Source organism: Arvicanthis niloticus, chromosome 13 (assembly GCF_011762505.2).
Source record: "Arvicanthis niloticus isolate mArvNil1 chromosome 13, mArvNil1.pat.X, whole genome shotgun sequence".
Taxonomy (NCBI): Eukaryota; Metazoa; Chordata; class Mammalia; order Rodentia; family Muridae; genus Arvicanthis; species Arvicanthis niloticus.
Window position 1 is genome coordinate 60,393,422 of NC_047670.1, and position 19,704 is coordinate 60,413,125.

The window sequence follows — 19,704 nt, forward strand, 5'->3', positions numbered from 1 at the left end:
TTCTCCAGTATCATGAACCCTCTAAGGTTGGTCCACACATCAACTACACCTCAATAAGGCTGTTTCCTGACAGACAGGCCTGAGAGTTCCTGAGAGAGGACAGTCCCACTGCAGCAACCTTGTCTACCATCTTTCATTTGCCATTCACCTTCTGGGGTCTGTGATCGACATATCTAATATGTCTCTGTCCAGTGAAGTGGCATACTGTCTCTTGATTGTAGATATGTGACAAGCGTGCCCCGAGCTCATTGGTGTCCAGTGGACAGGAGCTGCACAGCCAGGGGCCCATTCCTTATCAACCTTGGCCCCCACCTTCTCCGTCTGCCTCACTTTAACTCTGATATTGGCGGGTCCCTGGAAGGTTCCAGCGTCCAGGTTTGAAGCAGCTATCTTGAAAGCATTCCTTGCCTTCAACCTGGGACCCTGCTTCTGAAGTCTTCCTAGAGACCAGGACGTCACACAGAACGCTGCAGGTCTCCTGTTGTCTAGTGAGAAACTAGAAGCCAACCACCAACTTCCTCAGGCCTGATGCTTCAGCTCCATGGCTGAACACATGCAGTGTTCAGCACAGCCCACCAGGATTCTGGTCCATGGGAACCATGAGGGGGGCAGCCGGACACACGCACACATGCATAGCTGGGTTGTATGCCGGGCCAAACAGAGGGCTATTGGTCTCTGCTTTCTTTTTTCCTTTTTTTCCTTTTGACTCATGAATGTTGTTCCTTTTGCGCTGGAAGGAAAACATTGAAGTGATACAATTAACCATCTGCCCAGAGATAATCTGACCCCGCCTAAATTACCACTACATGTTTGTCCTCAAAACAGAGGCGTTGCCAAAATGTTCATGAAATAGCACCGTCCGCCAGCGTGCACCGAGCCTCTTAACAAGCAGAGACAATTTTCTGCCATCTTAGGGCCTCTATGAGGTTAGTATCCCCCTTGTCCAGATAGCTGATGACCACAGCAATGGTGTCAGTTTAGGGTAGTACTCACGCATGCTAGGATGTTCTGGTTTTCTTTATCTGGAAGCAGCACCTAAAATGAAACCAGGACTGATTTCCCCTGGAACCTGGGCCTCCTGTTATGTTATCACAGACACTGGCATCTTTTGTGAAACTTACCTAAGCATCCCAGGCGGGTATGCAGATGGCCTTTTGTCTGGTGGTGGCTTGATCTGTAGAATCAACCAGACACTAGTGGTAGTGGGTGGTTGGCAGTGGGAAACCCCACTAAGAGATGCTGGTGGTGGGTGGGAAGCCCACACGCCATTGCTTTATAACTTGCCTATGAAGTCCATGGACAAAAGTGTGGCTTAGAGTAAGCAGGTTCCTGAGGCCATGCAGCCTGGAAGATTCCATTCAGCTCCTTGGCTTTGGATAGAGACAAAGTTCTTCCAGGGACAGTCACTCTGTCAACCTAGATGGATGTCATGGTCCCACTGAATCCTGCATATACACCTAATTGTGGTTGTGAGCCCGGGTAGGAATGAGGTTGAGGTAGGGCTGGGCTAGAACTCCAGGACCTTCTGCCTGATGCTTGGTCCAACAGATTCAGCACTAACTTTGATGGGTTGTAAACCATCAAAATGGCCCAATGTGGCCCTGTCACACAGGTGACTATATCACAGAACATAATAAACATTGAGGGACAAAGGAACAGCTTTGGGTGGCTCATCAGGCTAAGAGGGGGTACTGAACATCTCTGATTTATTCAGAGGTTCTTATGGCAGATAATGTAGCATTTGTCAACTCTTGGATCCCAGTTAGGTCCCCTGTCCATGTCCATGGCTATGTGGTTCCATTACTTCCCAGACCTGGACATCACTCAGCTCTGTGTATCCATTATTGCCATAGGCAGAGTGGGCGGAAGGACACTTGCATACCAAGAGGAAGTCTGTGGGTACATGTCTGAAGTTAGAGGGAACTGGGAAAAGCCATATACAGCTGGGGTCCCCTGGAGCAGCCATAAGAACTTTCTCACTATGGCCACCCAGGCGTATCCCCGTGTTATTCAGGGTGGAACCAGGTCCCTTAGAACCCCCCTCGTGCTGTAGGCAGGAGCTCTGTACTGTCAGCATTGGGAACTACATGCCTTCATGGGTCCAGAGTAGGCCCTAGGTGTCTTGTGTAGCCTCAGCTACTGCCCCTGTAAGATGGTGCAGTGCCACCTTACCCCTCGCCAAGGTCTGGTCAACATTTCTGTTTCCCATGGCTGAACTTTTTCATTCGGTGTCACTTGGCCCTGCACCTGAAGCCTGGAATTTCTAAGTTTATATAGTGACCTTGTTTAGAGACATGAAATTGTGCTATTTAAAAAAGAGAGGGGTTCTTCTGCTGGCTCTGTAGGCACCCCACTATCTTGTTTGTGGAAGTGCCCCTCTTTGAGCCAAGCAGGTACAGGCTTTACTGGTTTCAATGCTGCTAAGGTTTCTTTCCTAAGGAAGCAGCTCCATGTTCCCCTGGTGAGGCTAGGCTAGCCAGGCTACAGTATCTGTGAGCAACAGGCAGCTGTCCCAAGATCTTAAACTGAGGAATCTGTGCACTGTGGGCCCAGTAGTGGAAAGGGTCTCACTTTTGGCCCAGGCCACAAGAAGAGATGGGAGAGAGAGGTCTACCTGTCAGGTAAGGAATGGTATGGCCATAGGAAATTTCCTTCTCAAGAAATACGATCAGGAACTTAGACGTAGAACCCCAGGCTCTTCCCTCCTGTCCCCTAACTTCTCTGGGACCTTCATAGCCCTTTGTGGATGAAGAGCAGTATCCAGTTCCCAGTTTTGCCTGCAGATACTGCAGTGTCTGGAGATGGAGAGAGGCAAGCTGTCCCTGGTGGGTCTCAGGGCCCAGCACATCAAAGAAGCCCTCAGCAAGTCCCTCTGGTCTCAAGGTCTCGATTTGAAGGGGAAAAAAAATCACTCTCTGAAGATATTGCTATAAGTAGTGACATATGTGACAGACCTCATTGCTTTTGGCTTGTCCGTGAGAGAGTAGCCCCTAGGCCTAGAGTAACAAGCTCTGGAGAGGGCCATAATCCTAAGAGGATATCCTGAAGTCTTCTTACAACCAGGGTTCATGGACACATGGATGCCTGGACCATGGTGGGCTCGAGAGGGCAGGAAAGAAGCAGGTAATTCTGCCCAAGGCCAAAACACCACGGGTATATAGGGGGGAAGAAGAGCCTTGGAGTCATTCTGGCCAGGGCTGACTCCTGGCTTGGTTTTCTGCTGTCATGCTTGGCCTGTCCCCCTTCCTAGCTCTTAATGACTACCAAAGTTACCTATTGGTAATGACCCAAAGTTCCGTTTGTACTTCATAAACTTCAGCTATCCAGTCTGCTGTTCTGAGTAAGGCAAGTGACAGAATGCTTATGGATGCCAGGCCCTGCCAGGCCCAGGATATATGCCAGTTGAAGGACACTCTTGCCTCAAAGTTCCCAGGTCTATAGCGTCAGTCAGGCATTGTGAGGTGAGGTTGGAGGGACCCTCAGTCTGATGCAGTGTAGGCAGGGGTGATCTATGGTGGTAGAACATTCTGGCCACAGGGAATTATGGGTGCTGCAGTGTGGCTGGAAGGTAGGGAGGGTCTTAGCCAGGCACTAACAGCCAAACCCTATGATCCCTTCCTTCCTCTCGTCACAGAGGACTTTAAAGAAGGGGTTAGGTCTTCTGGTCTGCTTAGGAACCATAACAGGGAGTTGGTTTGGATGTGGGTCCCGGCGGGCTGGAACTGGTTAAAGCCAGGCATGGCATTCAGTGCTGTTCCCTGTCTCTAGTGACCCGAAACTCCAGGCCTCTGGTGCCAAGGTCACGGTAGATAGTGTATGGTTCTTCTTATCTACTGATGGCTCTGGGAGTAACTGAGGAAGAGAAAGCTAAACTACCCCTGACCCTTCTCCACATTTGAGCCGAGCCACATACCCTGCCAAGCTGACACCTCTGTTTTGATTTCCTTATGTCTTGCAGAACCTGGATCATCGGGAGGATCCCCCCACCCCAGGAAAGTTAGCACCTGTCATGTGTATCAGAAGACCCCCGCGGCCTCACACACAGGTAGCTGTCTGCCCCACTTGGGCAGAGAAGGGCTCACTCCATCAGAAATAGTCCTGAAACGATTGTGTGCTGGCAAACAGGAGGCCACGGTTGCTCTTTCAGAGAAGCCAGGACCAGTCCTGTCCTCAGAGGCTCTACCTAGCATCAGACTGACCCTGCCCCCAGCTCCTCAGGGGCTCAGCCTAGCCTCCAACCAGGGGGAGAGATCCTTGCCCAGGATAAGACAGGAGATGTGCCAAGGATTCCAGTCCCTGCTCCAGCCCCGCCTTCCGCCCTGCAGGCTATAAAGGCCTGAGTTGTCCTCTTGAAGCAGATGGAATCTGGCAGGGACAGATTTGCCTGTGGCGGAGGGTGGGATTAGCTCCGAGACAGCCTCTTGCAGCCCAGGCACACAGTAGGTACCCCCAGCCCTATCCTCCAGCCCCTTGTACTTGCCATTCATCCAGATGGGCTCTGTCAGTGTTTAAGCCTCAGGGTACTGGTCCACAAATGGCCAGGGATACCTGCTGATGGAGATCAGCCGGCTGTAGAGTGACCCCTAAAACACCTGTAGCTGGGGTGAAGGGCCCAGGGAGCTAGACTCAGTCTTTGGAAACATTATGTGCCGTGAGGTGGCCGACTGTAATAAGCTGGAGCCAGAGTGCTGTCACCATTCTCTCTAGCCTTCTTCCAGCCAGCTTCAGCAGGCTCAGAACTAGCTGTGCACAACTCAGAGTCATCCACTTGGAGTCTACACATGCTGGTGTTACTAGCGGTGGCAGGTTAAGGCCTTGTGTCTGCTTGTGTCTGGGTGAGGCTGTGCTGACTTCTCTCATGCTATGGCTGAGAAGGGCCCTGTATCAAGGAGCCCAGCCAGACTTGTGGGGCTTTGCGGCTTCAAGTTAGTTTCAAGGAGAATGTGCAGGAGGCCTCATTAATTGGGATGACCTAGCCACTTGGAGGCCTGGTCCTGCCATACATCATTTAGATAAGGTAGGGCATCCACTCTGCCCTTGGCAGGATGCCTCCCAGGCCCAGATCCAGTCTGGCACATTCAGGGGGTGCAGTTCCAACCTTGCCAACTGAACCTTAGAGCCCCCAAACTTTCCGTGGCTCCCGGTCTATGCTTGTGTCTCAAAGACCTCATGGCCCAGTGTCTCCAGGCTACAGGTGAGATGGGACCATATAGATGAGCTAGGCTCCTGGCCTTGAGCTACCTTGATTTCCAAGTGGCTCCTAAGCTTTGCCTGGACGTTTTGAGGGGCCCTCAGGTTGGGGTTCACAGGAAACAATATAAATGCAAGAATAATGTTCATAGGTGTACCTACCACCTAACTAGTGTTGCATCCTCCCTAGGCACCGGCCTTTTCTTGACAACGTCCCCAGGTGACTCCTAAAACTCAAGGACCATGTCCAGCTCAGGTCAGTACAACAGTTTGGGTGTTTATGGAACTCAGGGCCACTGACCCCAACCCTCCTGGATACTGCCGTGGGTCCATGGAGCCATGTGGGCCTGGAGGTTTGCATATGCTGTGTCTTGGCTGGGAAGACTTAACTCCTGCCTGCCTCTTTAAGGGACTGTAGGATGTCCAAGCATATCCAGGTGCCCCTGGGAAGCTAGACTGAGCCCTCTGTCGGCCCCAACCTTCAAGAAGGAGATGGGAGAAGAATAAGATGCCCTGGGACATTTGTGTCACCTACAGTATCACTCAGGGCTCAGCCTCTGCCATGAATACCTTGCAGTTATGACAGGGGACCTGTGTACTTCGGATTTCTTGTGCTCAGAGGTGGTAGCCAGCCTGGGCACTATGCTCACACTTGTCCCTGTCCCTTGGAGGCAGACCCCAAGTATAGCTTTGGACCCACCTAAATGAATCATGGTCAAGGGCAGCCTCGCCTGCCAGACTGCAGGCAGGGCTTCCACACCATCTCGTATAAGCCAGAGCAACCTGTATTTGGTCCCTGGACCCCTCTGCTACCCGTGCATTGGTGTGTGTGGGCTGCTGCACACATTCCCCTTGTTTTTGTGTCTGCAGCTGGGGTGAGTGCCTGAGAGTAGGGCAAACACAGACAGCTAGGGAAGAGGCTCCAGGACTTGGCAGATGGGACAGCACAGAAGAGGAGAGTACAGGCATAGATGGACTGGGCAGAGCATCTGGACATACTCCAAGAGTGTAGTTGGCCCAGGTAGCACTAGGGACCTAATAGCCCTTGGCCAAGGAGCTCTGGTTTACAGATCCTGGGCTTTCTTGGGTACCTACCCTAAGGAAGACCTGCATGTGGTACCTCCATCCTCAGCCACAGGCAGCCAGCCTCCAGTATATACAATCCCTTTAGTGTCCCATGGGTGCAGATGGACCTCTAGAGTCCAGTGGTGCACCTTTTACAAGGGCTCGGGCTAGGAATGTTCCCCTGGGTCTCTGAGTCCTGATTGCTAGTATGTGTTGGAGGTGGGAGTCCCAGAGGGGTCCTGGGTCAAGACATATGAGGGAGGGTCTAGAAAAGAAAAGGATGGGCTGCCTGGTGGTAAAGTGGCCAGTTCTGGTCTATGATGCAGCCTCTACTTAGTACCATGCAAGCAAGATGAGGCTGGGTGTATACTGTAGGTGCTTACTTGGTGCTAGTGTTAGTTTCAGGGACCCCCATCCCCATAAACAAAATCCTCCTTTTCAGGGGCTTCTGGGTAGAAAGAAACAGTCCCATCTCACCTGTGGCCTGGAGACACTGGGCCATGAAGTCTCTGAGACACAGGCTTAGACTAGGGAGCCTTGGAAAGTTTGGGTCTCTAGTATTCAGTTGGCAAAGTTGGGATTGCACCCCTTGAATGTGCCAGACTGGATCTGGGCCTGGGAGGTCTGAGCATAGGCAAGCCCATGGCCTGGCATCCTACCCATGCTTCTGTAGCTACCCATGAAGCTCGCCATGCTCAATGTTTGCCCAGTAAGTAGCCAGCCGCAGGAGACCAGCCTGGCAACTGGTAGCCACATGGCTTTCCTTAGTTTCTGAGGATGGCTGGGTTTCTAAAAGAACTTGCTTGTCCCATAGGTTCCCTATCTAGAAGGGGGAACTAAAATTTGTAGGCAGTGGACCTGACCACCAAGGCAGAGAAGCACACTGGATTATATATGGGGTTTCCAGATTCCCAAGGTCTGGCACCCCTAGCCTAGAGACCAGGCTAGTGGACTCCCTGGGGTGGGAAAGGACACAGATTCATCTGATTGCCAGATACTCTTACATGTTTTTAGATAAGTTATCTAGCCTAGGCTGATCTTGAACTCTGTATGTAGTTGAGGGTGACCTTGAACTCTCGATCTTCTTGCCTTCACATCATGAGTACTTGGGTTACAAGTGTGAGCCACTGCACCCTGGGCATCGAACACAGGGTCCAGTGCTTGCTAGGCAGGTACCACACCATCTGACATATAGCTCTAGATCTTAAACATTTTTAAAAGATATTTTAGAAATTGATGTGTATCAGTGTTTTGCATTCATGTGTGTCTGTATGCCACATTCATACCTGGTGCTCACGGAGCCTAGGAGAAGGTATTGGATCTCTTGGAATAGTGAGAGATTGTTATGAACCACGATGTGGGTGCTGGGACTGGAACCAGGGTCCTCTGAAGGCATGATGAGTGTTTTTAACTACTGAGCCATTGCTTCTACCCCAAGATCTCTGTTTAGCCATACAAATACCTTGCATTTAGTCGTTGGAGGAAGGTCCAGTGGCCCTCCATGGTGTCGAGCTTCCTAGAGTTCTCTGAAAAACGTTGCGGTCTCTTGCAATGCAACTGAGTCTTCTATTCCCTCATCCCCAAAGCATGAAAACTCCCATGATGCTGTGTGGCTGGGAGTGGGGGTAGGGAGTAGAATCAAACCTCAGCCTCTCCGTGCCTTCCCCTTTAGCCAAGGATCACGCCCATTGTCACAGGGGCAAAGTGAACCTGGAGGGCCAGCCTTACCAGTGCCAGGCACATTCCAAGGACAGAGTGTCCACATTGGCTAGGCCTCGTGACAAAGGCCTGGGACTTGGGAAGATTGAAAATTTTGAGGTCAGCACTTGGGAGGTAGAGGCAGGCAGATCTCTGTGAGACTAGCCTGGTCTACAGAGGGACATCCAGGAAAGCCAGGGCTACACAGAGAAACCCTGTCTTAAGAAAAAAGAAAGAAAAGAAAAAAGCTGGGCAGTGGTGGCACATGCCTTTAATCCCAGCACTTGGGAGGCAGAGGCAGGTGGATTTCTGAGTTCGAGGCCAGCCTGGTCTACAGAGTGAATTTCAGGACAGCCAGGACTACACAGAGAAACCCTGTCTCAAAAAGCCAAAAAAAAAAAAAAAAAAAAAAAAAAAAGGAAAAGAAAAAGAAAAAAGAAAGAAAATTATTTGAGGTCATTCTGAGTTGTAGTGTGGATTTCAAGGTCAGCCTGGGAAACTTAGTAAGACTCACAAAATAATATTTTTTTGAAGGGCTAGAGATGTCATTCAGTGATAAAGGCTTGGGTTTAATCCCCAGTAAACCAACCCCCCCAACTCCAGGAAAAAAAACAAAACAACCTGTTTTTCACACTGTAAGTCCTTAGGGGAGTGAGTACCCAGCATAGGCTCACGAGTTTACAATACTATAAAAACATTAATACATTTTTCCTCCCAGCCCCTGATCTCAGAATGACGACTCTGAGACTAATTATTTATTAATAGATGCTTAGGCCACAAGCTTTGCCTCTTTCCCCTGACTAGCTTGTAACTTACTTAACCCATTGAAACTGTTCTGTCTTTCACATGGTTAGTTACCTCTCCTTCTAGGGTTCACTTTGCCCCTGCAACAACCTGCTTCTTGGCTACAGGGGAGAGCACAGAGAGGTCAGCTTCTTCATTAGCATCTTCCTCAGAGTCTCAGCATACAGCTCAAATGCTCTCTGCGGCCCCTTTTATTCTCTCACTATTTCCCAGAATCCTCTCTCTTCCTGCCAGTGTCCTGCCCCCTATTTCCTGTCTGAGCTCATTGGCTATTGGCATTTCTTTATTGACAGGTGTTGCTTATAAGGGATTCTCTCTACACAGTACTACTCAATGGTGTGGGGACTTGAACCCAGAACCATGTGGCTTCTCACCAAGGAGCGGCCCTTAGTGATTAAGAGAGGCCACCGCATTGTTCACACTGTAGAGTTATCCGGACAGCTAGTGTTGAACACCAGATGACTGGTGGCACCTACGTTTACCATGTGACCATGTGCTCTCACCACATGACCTTGGCAGTTCCACGAATCCGACTCTGCTCAGTTCCACCTTTGTTTTGTCACAGCCCCTCCCTGGGCTCATGTTGACGGTCCCTGTCAGACACCCAAACCCTTGGCTGTGTGAGTTGCATCTCTCCTAGGATATAGCCACCCTACAAGGTAGGTCCTATGATTATAGCGTCACTGCCCCCTAGGCCTCAGACTATCTGACTATGAAATGGGATTGTTCTCCACACAGATTTTTTGCTTTTCATAGGTCAAAATGAGGCAGCCTGAGGTGGGACCTGTATCCGCCCTCCCACCCCATGTCCTCTCTGCCTCTAGTTTACAACTGGTTTCTGAATAAGAGAGAGCAAGGATGGGAAGGAGTGCTGAGGAGCCCAACAACCCCTGGATCCACCCCTCTGTGGGGCTCTGGCTGGTCACTGAGTTCCTACTGCCCTCTGCCTAGAGAGGCTTGGAGACCAGCCATGGTGAGTGGCCACTGGAACCCCTGGCTGGCCATCTTGGCAACTGGTACCTTGACCTATTGGCCCCAGACAGGACTGATCTACCTGGACCACCAGTTCCAGGAGCACAGGTTGGCACTTGAGACCCTGGCTTGAGGCCTCTCCAGCGCAGATATAAGGACATGCCCTGCAGAGAAACTAGGGTAGAGAATTCTAACCCAGAAGACCTCAGGCCTTGGAAGCCTCACATCTGTTAACCATTAGGTGTGAGAACTTCAGTGCTCTTTGACAGACACACCATGGGCCACCAGGAGCCCCTTAAAGGGAAGTGTGGAAGTTGCTAGAAGTCCTGAGTATGCTTGTAGCTTCGGCAGGAGGAAAGCTCTGGAAAGAGCCTGCTTGACACACTTTCTCTGACCAGACCATCTCCGGCCTCAGCAAGGGGCAGAACCTTGTTTCCGTTTAGGTTGTTCTTCCTTTTCTCTGCCAGGCATCCGATGGTCCTACCCTCTGACTTTCACAGGCCTTTGTCTTCCAAGGGCGTCACAAAATGGCCGACATAGCCATCCGCCATTTTGTAGCTGAAACCAGCAGTAGCCTTGAAGAGGAGGAGACCCCTGCTTTCTGCCTGCCCTGAGTGGCCTGGACAGAGCCCAGGACCTGCCCCCACCATATTTGGCTTTGGCTGTGACCGCCCTGGGCTTGGCACAGCCAGCTGTTGGCAAGGCAGCCTGGGAGTCCTGGCCCCTTACCCAGCTCCACTTTTTCCTTGCTACTCTCCTAGGCTTTATCACCAAGCAGACAGAAAGGGAGGTTGTACATCACAATCTGGAAAGCTGGCCACTTACACTGTACTTAGAGGGAGTCTTTGGCAGGGGGCAGGGTCAGCACGGATAGGTCTAGAAATGTTGTCTGTACTTTGGTGCCAGGTTTCTGAGTGGAGCCATCAACAGCATAGATTTGAGTTAGGTCCTGGAGAGGAAAGCCTCTGGCCTCCAAATGCCCCTCATACCCTTGACCTGCCCAAGAACCTTGGGCCTCCCTGGGTATGCATGATATAGAATGCTAGGGTTTCACAGTGGCCAGCCAGTCTCCTGGCAGGGGTAGCCTATGATACCAAGAAGCAGTCCAGGTGCTTGATAGACTAGGCTGCTTTCCTCCCAGAGTGTCAGGGCCATGTACCAGGCCACTGAGGTTCTGAGGTAAATGAAGCTTTTCCTGACTACCTCCAACACAGCACCCCACCCCCGCCCCCCCTCCCTATGTAGTGCCTGCTTGGTTCAGCATCTCGGCTCAGCGGGGATCCACTGTAAGCCCCCTAAGAGCTTCCTGTGTCTGTTAACAAGCTCACATTGTTCCTCTGCCTTCCCAGAGATCAGAAGCAGCTCGTCCCAGAGTGATACCATAATGATGCCATCCAGGCCACAGTACAGCTGGCTGCCTTGGTCATTGTCATACTGACAGTATGTTCCAGCTTCCCAAGGTAGGATAACAGGCATGCTCTGAGAGCCGGGATTGGCTGGATGATGGGGGTGGGGCCTTAAAAAAAAAGTAAAGAGGTAGTTCCAAGTAAAGTAGGGAAGGGTGTGGGATAAAATGTCTTTTGAATCTTCTTGGGCAGCATGGGGGTTACTTGGTGGCCCTGCCTGGCCCTGTGCTCTCTGCCAGGGTAGCAAGAGGCCATGGAGAGAGAGAGAGAGAGAGAGAGAGAGAGAGAGAGAGAGAGAGAGAGAGAGAGAGAGAGAGAGAGAGGGTAGCAAGAGGCCATGGAGAGACAGAGAGACAGAGAGAGAGAGAGAGAGAGAGAGAGAGAGAGAGAGAGAGAGAGAGGGAGAGAGAGAGAGAAGTTTTCTCATTTAGGAAGCTAGCTGCATGTTGGCCCCAGGCTTCTTCTCCACAGCTTCCAGGCAGATAATTCTGTCACCCTGAAGTGATACTTGTTCAGGCTGTGTCCTCCTTCCAGGGACCCAGCAGAACGTTGAAAATCTACCTGCCCAAACCAATGCCTTCCAATGTGCCGGGCAAGGATGGAGCCTCCTGGGATCCTAGGGTATACATTTCCTAGAACAGGAAACATCTCCCAAAGAAGGGCTAGCTAGGCCCAGAGGGAGCTGAATGAGGGGGGTCTTGCAGAGAGCAGGCAAAGTATAGTGTCTGTGATGTCTCTAGTCATTTCCCAGTCACCTTCCTATGACCCAGACGAAGCTTGGTTGAGAATATCTACAGATGAACACATACATTTGTGGTCAGAGTTGGTGACCTGTAGCCTAAATGCCTAGCCCTAGGCTGAGTCCAAGGAGCGGGGTGGGGGTGGGGTAGAGGTGGGGGTGCACAGTGGCCTTTCCCTCCTGTACACCAGGTCATCTGTGCCTCGCCCTAGGAATAAGCCAGCAACTTCCCCCATGGCTCCCACTACTGTGTGTATCAGACAGCTGTCTCACTAGCTCTCCAGAGAAGGCACCTGGTCAACTGGCTTTACCTCAGACTCTATTCCTGAATGGGGAAAACTAGGCTCAGATATGGGCCTCCTCAGCCAGCGGAGACCCACAATCTTCCTTTTTTCCCTCCTGAGTTTTGCTATGGGCTATAGCTCAAGGAGTGGACATGCCACCAGAGCACCACAGGCCTTGAGTCTACACAACGCCCAGTGCAGGTTCCATCCACCTCTTGGGATCATCATGAGGTGTGTAAAGCTAGGAGAGCCAGGTCCAGGGCACTGAGATGCTGCTAGCTCCAGGTTCGACCCTGCGTAACTGGTATGCTTTTGGAAGAGGATGCCCGTATGGTCCTCTTCCACACACCTGCCAGGGCATTCCAGTCTGAAGTCAGGGGAGACTCAGCAAAACCCAGGTCGTCTTCACTCAGATATGAGCTTGTAGTGTCAGGGGCTTTTGCATTAATCATTCCTCTAAACCTCTCATGAAGGTGTTGCTTGTCTTGATGAGTGAGATTTTTGTTCACTGCTAACATGCCTGTCCTAGCTAGATCCAAGATGGTACTCAGTGGGCATGCCCTGCCTCTGGGCACACCAACCCATGGCCTCCCTCTGGGCCCAGTGAGCATGCATCTTTTTAACTTTATGGGCCATGTTCACAAGGAGATCCGCCTTCTGCCCAGCCGGATGCCACCCCTCCCATCGTTCCCAGACTCACTGTTGGCACGGCCTACTGAGCAGAGACACTGGCCGCTTTATGGGAGAAACCTAATCAAGGAGGCCCGGAGAGGGGGTTACCATGGGGGGGGGGCGGGTCTAGCTCTTGGTGGCCCCAAGCCAAGCCTGAGGTGACTTCAGGGTGACACTGTCTGTCTGCCTCTCTCCCTCCAGACATCCGCCTAGCCCTGAAAGGGCCACCTGCCTGCCTAGGCCTTTGGCGCACCTGTCCTGGCCAGCCTGGCTCCTCCCCCAGGCACCCTGCCCATGGGCAGACACTGCAGGACTGGGACAGGGCTGAGAGGTGGCAGCTGGCAGATGGCGGGGCGTCTGCTGACTGCTCACTCCCTGGCGACCTGTTCAGGAGCGTCATTCATGTGCACTGCCCGCCCCGCCACTGGCCCTCCTCCAGCTTGTCCCCACTGGATCCCTTTGGTCTGATTCAGGACCCCCTTCCTTGTTACCCCTTGAGAAAGGAGGTATTTCTGTGGGTCCCAACTCCCAGGCCTGAGGCCAGTGGTCGAGGCGGTCAAGTGGTCACCTGTTTTACAGATGAGCCTGGCACATCTGAACACTCTCCAAATACAGTAATGGGCCTTTTCCTCCTCGTTCACAAATGGCCAGAGACCCAGAAAGGGTGACCCTCCCTGAAGTCTTGTAGAACAAGCATAAGTCCCGCCCCCCCCCCGCCCGCCCCCAGGTAGGGCAGAGCTGCACTGGAACTGAAGAGACGGTGGTCACCACGCCTGCCACCAGAGTGTGGAGAGGCACTGTGAGAGGGTCTTAAGACGGGCACCTCATAGGTCAGCCTCACCAGACACAGAGCCAGGCCCCCCAGAAAGCAGGAGCCTTGTGGGAAGAAACAGGAAAAACAGGTCAGCGCGTCCTGGCAGAGGGACAGACCAGGGCAAAAGCCAGGAGGTGGGAAGGACCTGGGAGATGGCCAAGGAGGGCAGAGGAGGCTTGCCCCGGGCATTTTGCTGCTTTATGGGTTGGGGGCAGGGCTGATGGGCACAGTAGAAGGATCAGAGAAAGGGTGTCAGTGTGACAGATAGCTTGGCTGTCTTGGGAGTGCAGGCGAGGCTGGTAGTCGGGGAGGGGGCTTTCCCGCCCTTATGTCCTCACCAGACCCTCAGTAGCCAATGGGCTCATCTTCCCATCCTTGAGCTGTGGGGGGATAACAGGCTTGCAGCAAACACTCTAGCTTGACAGACAGAAGTGGGCAGATCCTTGTCTCCATGTTCTGTACCCCAGGCTCGGCTCCAGAGCCCTTCAGCTGGACAGGCTTCTCCCTCACTACACCATGTCCCTGCTTGGCCTTCCGTCTTATTCCGCTGGCTCTGCCATGATGTTTTGGGCCCAAGGGAGGCCCAAGGGAGGCCCAAGGGAGGTGGGATAGTGACTTGATTCATGGTGCAAGTCTGTGTTCCAGTGAGCCCCTTCTCCTGGTGTCTGCTCTTGGGAGAGTTCAAGCCCCACTTGCCCTATGTCCTAGGGAAGTTGTACCTCACGGATGACTTCTGAGAGGGGATTAACTCTCCCTCTAGAGTCCACTTAACTACCACAGACCAGTGTGCATGAGGCAAACATGAGCCTCTCTCTCTCTCTGGGCTCTACAGCATCCAATCATCAGCCAGGCGGGCCACTGGCTACCCACAAAAACATGCTTGGCCACCATTGATGAAGTTCGAACACAGTGCCCAGTACAGGGCTGAGCTTAGAAGCCATTTCATCCAAGGCTTTACATGCAAAGTGTCACCAGGCAAAAGGCAGACTGGATAAAAATGTCATTGTGCTATAGGGCCAGGGGAGGCCACCGGGGGCCAGGCTTTCTCCCTTCTGAAGCTGGTGATCATGGCTTTTGTTTCTAACCCCCGAGGATGTCAGGAAGTGGGAACAAGCAGGAACTTCTGCATGCCAGTAGGGCCCCACTGTCCTATGGGAGACTTCAGAGTGAGGAAGGCTACGGTGAGAACCACATCCCTGTCAGTACTCCAAGACCTGCCCTCAGCTTGGATGCCTTTACCTGGAGGCCTTGTGCTACCCCACCTCCGCTGTAAGTATTGTGCCTCCCCACAGCAAACCACCCCAGATGACTCATCGACCTATGATACAATATGACCTTTGACCCCATATCGACCTACTTAGGCTGGACATGGTTTAACAGAGATGCAGCTCCATTCATTACTGGCTCCGAGTGGAAGAGACGTAGCCTCCCACCCTGAGGACACACTATCTGCACACTACCTTTCAGATCACCCAGCCTTGGAGGCCTCTGGGGACCCCTCTTTCTCTGTACCCCAGCACCATCACTCAGTCCCCCAGTGTGATCCCCCTTAAGATTTATTTATTTACTCTATGTATGCGTGCTCTATCTGCATATACACCTGCGTGCCAGAAGAGGGCATCAGATCCCGTTATAGATAGTCATGAGTCACCATGTGGTTGCTGGGAATTGAACTCAGGACCTCTGGAAGGGCAGCCAGTGCTCTTAACCACTGAGCCATCTCTCCAGCTTCCCCAGTGTGATCCTGATACCCCTCAGGCCACCTGACATTGACAGAGGACCTGCCAGGAGGCCTTGTCTAGAGAAAGGCCAAACGAGGGACACAGAGTCACACCTGTTCCCAGGTTGGGCTAAAGCACAGGGGGTGGTGGCCCCACTGTCCTTCCTAGAACTAGGATGCTTGTCTCCTGGTGTTTCTCTCCCGCAGCTTGGGCTCTGTAAGGCTTGTGTCACACTGAAGCCCAAATTCAGGGAGGCTCACCATGTGGAGAACAGGTACTTTTGGGCTGTCACAGCGGCATACACTGTGACATACTCCTGATTGCTAAGTGGAGCGGCAATGGAGCAGCTGAGAATCCCCCAGGGTCAGAATCCCTCGGGGTCAGCTAAAAGGACCCTACAGAAATGCAAGATGGTGCCCGGAGTCAGAGGGTGCAGCAGAGACCTTCCAAGCAGTCCTGCTCACGGTACCTGTGTCCTGCCAGCCAAGGGCAGAACCCAAAGCGTTGAGAGACCTGGGGTTGATGTGTGTCCTCTCTCCTCCTTCAAGGTGCTTCTGGGGGGGCTCAGATGGAGATGGCCAAAGTGATCTCTAGCCATTCCACCACATCTGGGCACATCCTGAGAACTGACAAGGTTAACCTCGGCCAGTCAGCTTACAGAGAGGCTAAGCAGTGTGGGACAACCCTCAGCCTTCTCACCTGGTCCACTCATCATAGCTGTGAGCATCAAAGGGGCCCTTTAGCCTCTCTCTTCCTGCCTCTTCCTGCCTTGCTGGCTCTGCTTAGACCATCCTTGAGGATATTTGACCCGCCTGTTAGTGAAAGGGTCCAGGCTTGAGGCAGGGGACGGTACCCCAGTGGCTCAGATTTCCTTCTGAAGCTTGGGAGATTAGTGGCTCCTGTCACCACAGATCTGCGCACCAAAGGCCAGGCCACACCAGCGCTCTGGGGCCTTGTTCCCAAGCAACTCTGCCTCACAGACTCCAGATCTGGTTACACAATGTAGACTTGGGCCTAATGGCTTCATTTTGACCCCAGGGGCTTTGGACTTGTCCCTTGACCCTTGGCAGTGAGGAAGGGAGGTGTGGCAGTGAGGAAGGGAGGTGTGACAGTAGACGATAGGGCTCAGGCAGAGAGCAAAAGCTGCCTGGCTTCCCTCTGCATGCTGGGCAAACCTGTCTGAGGCCTGAAAGAAGCAGATCCTTCCCTTCTGAGGGCAGAGCTACCTGAGACCAGAGACTCGGCCTTCTGAGCCACAGATGGCTCTGTGCAGCCCAGTGTCTGCCTAGGAAGGCTGTGGGCAGAGCCCTGCAACAGAGTCCCCAAGTGCATGTTGATACTGGAGAGCTGAGAGCCACAGAAATATCTTACAAGGCGGAAGAATGTTCCAGCACACTGCTACTGCTCAGGGGGGAAGGCTGTAGTAGGCCTTTCCTTACTTATAAGATGGGCTGACAATACACTTGCCCAGAGTTCCCCCAGCCAGCTAGTGGCTATGCGCAGTATGCATAGCCAACCGACCAGGCCTTACCTGTCTGTCTCATTACACAACAAACCGCAAGATCCAAGCTAGGACCTTTGTTCTTACCTGGGTGTCCCCCGCTGCCGCCGGGCTCAGTCCAAGGCTCTGGGAGCCCCAAGCTCAGAGCCAAGCACAGAGTTCCTGCTGGCCTCAGGAAGTGCTAGTCACCAGGGACAGGCTGGCCACGAGTGTCCAGCAGGGTCTGCACTTCCGCCCTGCTGGCCACCAAGGGGAGCTAAGCTGCCTCCTCCAGGGGAAACTGTTTTGAGCCTTCTCCAGCAAGGTCAGCTCAGGTCACCCTGGGGAGAGGCAGGGACAGAACAAGAACCCACAGGAGGGGCTCTTCCGGCCTAAGGGGAAGAGGGTGCATGCCCAAGGCTACTGCCTAACAGGAGTCTTGGTGGTTCCAACTTCACTGTGCTAGAGTTGAGTGGGCAGAGGCTGGACCTCAGCCAGGTGGACACTGGGAGCTCCCTGGACCTGGCTGGCCTTTAACAAATGACACTCTTCCCCCATTGTGGCCAGCCCTGTTTAGTAACTCCTGATCAGCACCTGGTGCTTTCTCTCTCCTCCCCGTCTTCCCTTACTCTTCCGTGATTTTGTTTAAATGCTCTGGCCACTTTGAGAGAATCCTAGTCCTCTGTTAAAACCCTCAGCACTGAGATGGCTGTGTTGGGCCCCTCACCATGTTCCCAGCTCTCCTTCTTCCTCTAGGAGGGATCTCAAGAAGCCGCGACATCCAGCTCTACGCCGCAGCCAAGACTGACTGACGGCCTTTGGGGTGAGGTAGTAGGTTGTATGGTTTTGGGCTCTGCCCCGCTCTGCGGTAACTATACAATCTACTGTCTTTCCTGAAGTGGCCGCAATATCTGCAGTGGATACAACGGAGACCCTGGCTGGGGAGACTGATGGAGGGACAGCGGGTGGTAGCCGCCATGCAAAAGAAGCCTTGACCTCTCAGGGCTGTTACTCATCTGTATAAGGGTTGGGCCATGGGATGAAAACAGATATAGCATTTCCAGGGCACTTCCTCTTCCTGGGCCACACTGAAGGGGCCTGCCTTCCCCTGTCTGCACTCACAGGCCTCCATGAAAAGGGGGTCTGGGCTAGACCTTCAACTATATTCCAAAGTTACCCAGGCTTTCTAGCGAAGGGTCAGGCCTCTGATGAGCAAGTGTTAGCTTCTTCATTTCCATAGAGGCAGAGCATCCTTTCCAAGAAGGAAGTGAAAAGGAGCCATTCTTAGTACTCCTGTGAGCCCAGCCTGCAGCTAGACTGTGTAGGCCACTGCCCCGGGAAAATGGGTGAGGCTCCCCCCCCCCCCCCCTCCATCCATCTGGTGGGCATGGGCCTTTCTTGCTGAGCCACTGTCTCCGCTTCCCCCTCCCACACCCTGCCCTGTGCCCTATGGCTCTAGTGGCCTGTGGCCAGGGTGGGTGGGGAGCGGCTGGGCCTCCTCCAGAACATGGACACCGCAGGGTGAGGTAGTAGGTTGTGTGGTTTTAGGGCAGTGATGTTGCCCCTCCGAAGATAACTATACAACCTACTGCCTTCCCTGAGGTGCCCAGGGACACATCCACATGGAGGCCCTGCTCAGCAAGCCACATGGAGCAACAGATTGGGTGGGAGCTGTGGCATGGGACCTGGTTATAAATAAAGGATGTTCTGAAATGAACTTACAACTGGTCTTTGGTCATTCTGGAAATACGGAGACTGGCCGTAGAGGGCATGAGAGCGCTGACCACACCATTGGCATGTTTGCACGCATGAGATGTTGCCACCAAGAGCTGCTCCGGGCAGTGACCAGCACCCTCCCCTCATCTTCCACATGCCCCTTAGTGACCCAAGCCCTGGAGACCCAAACTCCTTCATATCAGTGGAGCAACAGACCCTGTGACTCCAAGTCTCAGAGGACAGCACTGGTTCCAGTGCCCCTCAGCCTGTGATCCTAACCAGATCCGAGAAATCCCTGTCCCTTTGTCCTTTGGTGCCTGCCTTCCTTGGGACAGTATTAGGATGGCTATGAATGTAACTTTCAGTCCTTGGGCCAAATTGTCATATACCCTTCTCCCAGGGACCCCAAGCCTTTGTTCAGGTGGTGTGTTGTGGGGTGAGGGTCACTCCTCAGCTAAGGTTAGCATAAGAATATAAAGTCTTGTCCTTACATGACCAGACACCAAAGGCCTCACTTGTGGCCGTTGGCCTGGCTGGGTTGATTCCTTGGCCCTGGTGTCCTGGCCTTTCTCCCCATGATAAATTCCCTTAGTCCCAACTTCCACCCTGAACCCCAATCTGTCTCAACTCTGGGTACCCACACACCTACATGGGCACACCCAGGCAAACCAACACCTCTAATACCCCTCTATGTCTATTCTCAACTACCAGACTTCTTAAACTTAGTCTGTCATTTCCAAAGATTTGATACTGTGCTAGTCCCAGGATTGAGAGTACCCAGAGGGATCTGAGCAACAGGGAGTGCTTCCCAAAATAGGGGCTGAGTTTGGGCTGGATGGTTGTGTAAGAGTTGGCAGCTAGATACACAGGAGTAGGCACTCAGACACTTAATGGAGTGCCCCATTGTCTCCTCTATGCTGTTCTTTGGGACATCCATGGTGGATGATAAATTGTCACTTTTTTGCCTCCCTTTATCCTGTAGTGGTTAGTCGGTGGTCGAGTATGTTGAGTCTTGTCTTGCTATGCCTCAAACCCTAGAAAAGTGGTCCTTCCTGTCCTTCCCTGTGAAGAGTTTTGTTCATTATCTCTGGCTGTCTTAGTTAGGGTTTTCCTGCTGTGAACAGACGTCATGACCAAGGCAAC

At 52.6% G+C, this 19,704-nt stretch overlaps 1 protein-coding gene across 3 annotated transcripts in view; it reads left to right on the forward strand.

The window, feature by feature from the left end:
• Window positions 1–18,562, forward strand: part of LOC117719199 (uncharacterized) — a 37,379-nt gene extending 18,817 nt beyond the window's left edge. The window contains exons 3-6 of one of the 3 annotated variants that reach the window (XM_076911819.1): window positions 3,959–4,045; window positions 5,381–5,446; window positions 11,079–14,913; window positions 15,006–18,562. The gene's annotated coding sequence lies outside the window, so the exon portion shown is untranslated. Of the gene's footprint in view, window positions 1–3,958; window positions 4,046–5,380; window positions 5,447–11,078 lie in introns of all 3 variants that reach the window. The other 2 variants (XM_076911820.1, XM_076911821.1) reach the window with 2 other exon arrangements.
• Window positions 18,563–19,704: the final 1,142 nt, after the last annotated feature.